We start from the raw sequence: 6,551 nt of genomic DNA, 5'->3' as shown, positions 1-6,551 counted from the left end.
ATGGTACGTGTACATTTAATTTTTTTAGAATTCGTCTACCTCAATGAAGAGCTTTTGGGGATTTTAATGTATTTAAAAAGTTTTATAGATAAGTTTAAAATGATAAGAGTCCTTTACAAGTTGTCACCACTTCACAGATTAACTTAGGTAGATTGTAGCTCTTGCCTTGACCTATAATCTCTTTTCCATTTCCCTCAACTTGAATATGATCTTGAACACTTTCAATTAGGTAGGTTAGGAGTCATTTAATTTTTTAACGATATGAGTGGGGCCTTAGAGTTCCCATTTTCAATACAATTGAATCCAATTCTTCCTTGTTTAATTGTGTTCCAGCAGCAGCAGACTCTTGAGGGGATGATTCTTTTTTGGGATCAATACCAACAGCAGCAGTGGGCATTAACTGATAGGGCTTGTGTTTGTCCACTCGGCGAAGTGCATCTTGAAGTAAAAGCAGTTTTTTATCATACTCAATATTCTCGTTGTCAAGGATTTTACTCCGATTATTCTCAAAGTGTTCCACGGGTGAGAGAGCGAGTTTTATTGGAGTCAATTTATAGGGTTTTGCCATTCTCTCTAGAGAAAACTATTTACAAGTCCTGCAGTTATCGGTAGTAAAAGTGTGAAAAAGCTACCAACCGCCTGAAGAAGTCGTTTCCTTTTTAAATTCTTTACTGTCTTTTAAGAGGCCCGTGTACATACAATTGAACGAAGTTTCTTTTCCCGCCGTTTAACTACATCTGACAGTTGAACATTACCCGCAGTCAAATATAAACATAGTGAGGATATGAGATTAATGAAAGCATTGTCAATACAATGTTTGAGTATACCTTTCCTAAGCGATGGTTTTGAAGTGCTTAGAACTGAAAACAGATGTCTATTTTCATGTAGTTTCTTCAGTGTCAATTATAGCGACTAATAGGTCTTTTTAGTGTTCACGGGGAGATATACTGTAATTTCATTGTCAAAAATATCTGTGACTACACGCAAATTCCCGAATTTATTCTGATTCATTTCTAATAATATATAACCATAGAGCTTATTAGTTTTTAGATTTGTTTGATGAGAGTAGACTTTCGGTAACATCTGGATCTATCTGCTTTCTGTGGGTTTTGCGGGAGCTAGAATCTCAACCAAATCTTTAGATGATATAGTAGGTGAATTTCAATACAAGTATTCGCATACATTTGCTCTGATAAAAGAGACTGTGTAAAACTAGAGTAATAAATCTATGTTCATGTCGAGTGTGAATTGTAAATAATTACAGAATTTCTTATGACCGTTATACAATAGATTCAGCCCAGCCAGAAATAATCAACCAAGAGATTGCTTCAGTAATGCTGAAAACATCATGTCCCTGTATGAATTGTATCTGCACCAATCCCGCCACGCCAATCGCTTTTATTTTATCGTAAGACTCTTGTCAAATACTGTAACAATAGTAGATTTTTTTCCGCTTTTCCACATACATTTTATCGCAATTTTTAATTATTTTAGTTAAGAGTGTTGTTTTGCCCGACATTGATGGCCCACACAGAAACGATCTGAATGGTGTTTTAAATGGATACATGTTTCCTTCAACAGTTCACCTGGACAACTAAGTGTAGACCATAGTTGTCTAATGACTAAATAATTTCCCTACTACTATTACTACTACTCCGTTCAAGAACAAAATCAATAAAGAATCATATTTCTTGTATTATAAACAGCAGCACTTTACAGAAAAAAAATAAAAAAAAATACACCTCTTAAGTTTATTTATAAAAAATGCACTAGAAAAAGCACTTAAAATAATATCACTTTTTTTTCAATGCAACATGTATATTTACAAAAGCACAAAAAAAATCTGCCCTAAGTAAAAAAAAACAAAAACTTTGGTAGTGGCGGTGCGCCCCCCGCTGGCGGCTTCCCCCCAGGCCGCGAGGCCCCCCCCAAGGCCACGAGGCCCCCCAAGGCCGCGAGCCCCCCCCCCCCCCCCAAGGCCGCGAGGCGCCCCCAGGGTTTTGGGAAAATTTTATTGGACTTTATTCAAACTAAGACTTTCCCTATGGTTAACACAGTCGATATGGTCTGAAGTTAAATAGTGCCACAGGGGGAGGGTATTCACGCCGTCTTGACAAACATAAACATTGTCGAAATCTGTACTCATGGCAATTTGTTCTATATTCACAGTAAAGTTCCTGTAGTTGTGGGAACAAATTGCCAGCAATTTGGCTCGTGGAATTTTATTTTCAACAATACAATTCCTATAGATGTCCATGTCGAAATTCTTATCCACATAGCGCTTGGGTACTCCTTTGCAAAGTTTCTTGATTTCCTCGTCGTTTGTCTGTATAAAGTACACCTTAGGTCTTACTAACATACCAGGGGAAATCACATCACGCCCCGTTTTTGGTTTGAAAAATAAAATCTGATTTGGCGCCCAAGGTGTCACTATCTCTGATCAAATCCCACTTCAATTAGTGTAGTCCATCCGTGAACTGATGATTCCACCGTGCACAAAATCATCAAGTAGATGTGGGGATTTTACTTTTAGCAGTAGAAAATCTGTGTCCCCGTAGCAGACCTCTACTTGCTCCTTTTCCGGCCACTGTACCCTAGCCAAATTTTAGTAGAATTCCAACATGAGCTTTTTAAAGATCTCCAAGATCGCACTGCCTGCAACAATATTTTTATTCAGGACAATGTTTCTTTTTTTCCTATTTAATAGTACCAAGTCCGGCCCAACGATCATAGTGGAATTGTAATTTGGATCTGTAATAATTTAAGCAAAATGTTTGGGATCGGTCCCAACATCACAACGACCCCTATTGCGAAAACTTCCATACATTTTACCGAAATCCGAATTCAAAATATGTTAATAAACTTCTTTTTTAGAGATTGTTTGCGCTTCTGACTATAAGCTGACAAAGGCTTCAGGACAAATTTGTAGATATGGTTTTTGACAAATCTTAAGCGCTCTACGGGACTTTGGGATAATGGAAACATTACTGCATATTCAGTTTAAAATCAAATGATGTACAAAAATACTCTTTTTCGGCAGAACATCAGCAATACGTTTTTGCTTTGGAGATTACCAATGCAATCCGTCCGATTAGTCTAAACGCCTATTGCAGGGACTCGAGAATTTCTTAGTCACAGGTCTAATGATGCACAGGAAAAAAATCCTATACTGGATCGTTAAGCTCGACTGGTATCTCAACCCATCAATTTCAAAAACCATCCAACCGGCCCATTCTCCTCAACACTGTCAATGTTGGGGGAAATGAGGAGCTTGAGGGCCATTGCGCAATTTATAGTCACCGCAAGGTAGCGCATAATGGGATATGGCAGAGGGTTAGAGAGAATTCATATCAAGGAAAACTGCATCCGATTTTGTCCCCGTCTTCTCTCCAGTTGGATCAGTTTCCAAGATACGATCCCCGTGAAAAAAAAATCCACCCCTCATTGATCTCTCAATGAACAGATGCTGATCGATGTCAGTAATTAGCCCAATTTTTTCCCCGCTAATTTTTGGATGAGGTCCATCACCAAATGAGGAGATGAAAAATAATAGCCCAAATCAAGATTAAATTCCCCATAGATTTTGTCCGTATTTTTACACATAATGTCTAATAAAGTTAACACATCACTCGACAAATACAGCTTGCAGTAGTCAAACACTAACAAATACATTTTTACACCCTCCCTCTGCCCACACTTTCTTAGCAAAACTATATACATCAGGGGTGCACCTACGATCGTTTAGACTGTAATAAAACAATTCGATCAAGGGACTAGTTTCCTCAGCTAATCTCGACATGGAGCAGTAATAATCATAAGGATATATGCCCTTGACCGTCAACAAATAGTATAAATCATTTGAAAATTGTTACTTGCGAAGGAGGAAAGTGTTGCAGTTCTCATCGTTTTTCTGCACTTCTATTAATTTACTCAATTATTTGGGGAAAAAACTGTAGGAATCTAAAAAGTGAATTGTATTCGTGTAATCAACGGCGTCAACAGCAGATTTTCAGACGAATTACTAAGCAAGCAACTTCTCCGATGATTTAGGAATGATTCAGTAGGAAAGCTGTCTATAACCCATGAACCATCCCCTGTCCAATTTTTTTGAAGATAGGATATTGGTGGTAGTACACACTTTATTTCGTATTTGGAATTTTTCATGAGAACTGGAAGAAAGATTTGCTATTTAATATCAAAATTACAAGAATGGCGAATCTACTCCCGAAAGTTACTTTTTCCGTTGGATTGGGAGCAATAAGGTGATTATGATCCTGGACCACGTCTTTTGGGGCAAGAGCACTCCTTCAAACCCAACAAATTGTCCCCTTTTATAGTGCCAGCTGCTCTTTATCTGATAATGTCATTGGGTAGTTAGTGTGACGCAATCGTGAAATTGCGGCGTTTGCTGTTTTTATTAAAGACACCAATAACTTTTCCATGCTACCCTCCTCCTATATAGCCAAAAAAACTCGTCCAGCTGCATTTCATTATTAGAATAAAAACAAGCCTGCGCATAATAATACGCAACTAATTTGTGTTCCTTGACTATATTTGACCTTGATGGGTCCTATACATTTACTAGTTTGGATTCACAGGGTAAACGTACTTTGGCCACCCTTAGCAGAAAATTCTGGAAATTTTTAAATTGTGAAGTATCTTTGCCATTTTTAGGCTGGTTAAGTAGCGTTTCGTCGTGACTTGTACGACATCCGATGGGATTCGTGACAGTTTGTTCACTTGAGAATGAGGAAAGACATGACGTGCAACCGAGACATCATTCTTTCTTCGCGTTGTAGGGTCACAGTTGACGTACTTCCTTAACGGAGGACAAATGACAATAAGAATTTATATGTTTCGGAGGCATTTAAATAACCAAAATTTAATTTTTAAAACTATCTGCCAAAAGTATTGCACCTGAAAACACAACTCCTTTTTTACGCCATTTCTCCCCCCCATCTAAGATTTTTGTTTTTTTCTGCAAAAAAAACACCCTCAATAACAGATTTTCATTTGGATTTTCAAATATGACTTATTTTTTCAATGACACCGGATATTTTCCCTCTAAACAATCAATAAATAAAAGTTCAAATAGGGATAAAATCCTTTTAATAGACAGTGATTTACTACTGATGACGGTCACTGTATATGTGACCGAAATATCTGGTATTTTTGTGAATTTCTATTACATCACTGTCTATTAAAAGGATTTTATCCCTATTTGAACTTTTATTTATCGTCATGGAAAGGCAGTGTGGTCTCCGAAATTATCTACTCTAAACAGTCAAAATTTACTTTAGGGAAATTTTCTCCACCGTTACGAGCAAGTCCGTCGAGATTTTTTACTGTTGAATCTTTTTTTAATGTTTTACGGGCTGCTGCTAAAAATGTGTATTTAAAGCATTGCAGCCCTGTGTCAAAATCGAAACTCTGAGAACCTTTGGTAGCCGTCAAATCTGGATGGCATTTTAATTTTTTACCCCCCGCTCCTCTTAAAATGATGTTTTTTTTTAATCTACTGTGATTAAGATACACGTATTAAATGTATAAAACTGTGTACCCGCTTCCCCATTCACTAAATGAGCCAGAATTTAATATTAATTCATTCAACTGGTTAAAAAAGTTATTTTCAAATTCATTTAAACCAGTGTAAAAAGACTGATTGCAAGTTGAAAAATGAAAATAAAAATATCCCCAGATGTCCCCTTTTGTAAATAAACTTTTTGACTTACTGATGCTTTAACCCCCCCTTGACCCGCCCCCATTTCTGAATCTGAATCTCTAGATGTGCTCGAATTTGTTCGATGTGGCTATGAAGAACAATCACTTGACCTGCTAAAATGACCCCCTCATCAACCACGTTCTCCTCGGGACGATTAAAATCCACCCTATATGTATGTAAGTAACCTGAAGCAGATTTTAACAAAAAAAATTCGCGTAGTTCTGGGGATATGATACTATTTTCCTGTCCTGCACCCATTTGCACAGGACCCAATTCACTAATTATAAAACCATCGTCAAAAATGTCCCCGGAAAAATTAGGTCTAACAATTTGCATTGTTGTTGCTGTATCATTAAGCGGAATGGTGGGGGGTGACATAGAATCGTCAATAACACCATCCCCAGTCTGTTTAATTGCAATGGTTGGAGATAGCATGAGGTCCCCTAGGCCTGCTAGTACATATTCCAAGGTGTTTGGGGACAATTGAACGAGCCAGCCTGTACTGTCCTGTAATGGAATTTCTATATGAGGAACCGGTTCAGATGCACTTGTAACATCACCTAAATACTCACGCTTAAATCTTTCTGCCCCCTTGATATCTCCCATCATTTCAATATCACAAGTTAAATCGTCTAGACTAGCCAGTTTCCCAAAAACATCATTAAGAAAACCCCGATGCTACTGCATCTTATCTAGAACTAATGAAGGTTCGTTTCCGAATTCCATTGGTGGTGATAGAATAGGTCAAGTGAACGCTGAAGTTTCATCACTCAATGGAACTGCTAAGTCATTAATATATAGAAAAAAGGTTTTATATTCTATGTGAAAT

The sequence above is a fragment of the Artemia sp. Qi Xiang Cuo genome, chromosome 2 (assembly GCF_049724085.1).
Source record: "Artemia sp. Qi Xiang Cuo chromosome 2, ASM4972408v1, whole genome shotgun sequence".
Lineage (NCBI taxonomy): Eukaryota > Metazoa > Arthropoda > Branchiopoda > Anostraca > Artemiidae > Artemia > Artemia sp. Qi Xiang Cuo.
This window is presented reverse-complemented; position numbering follows the sequence as displayed.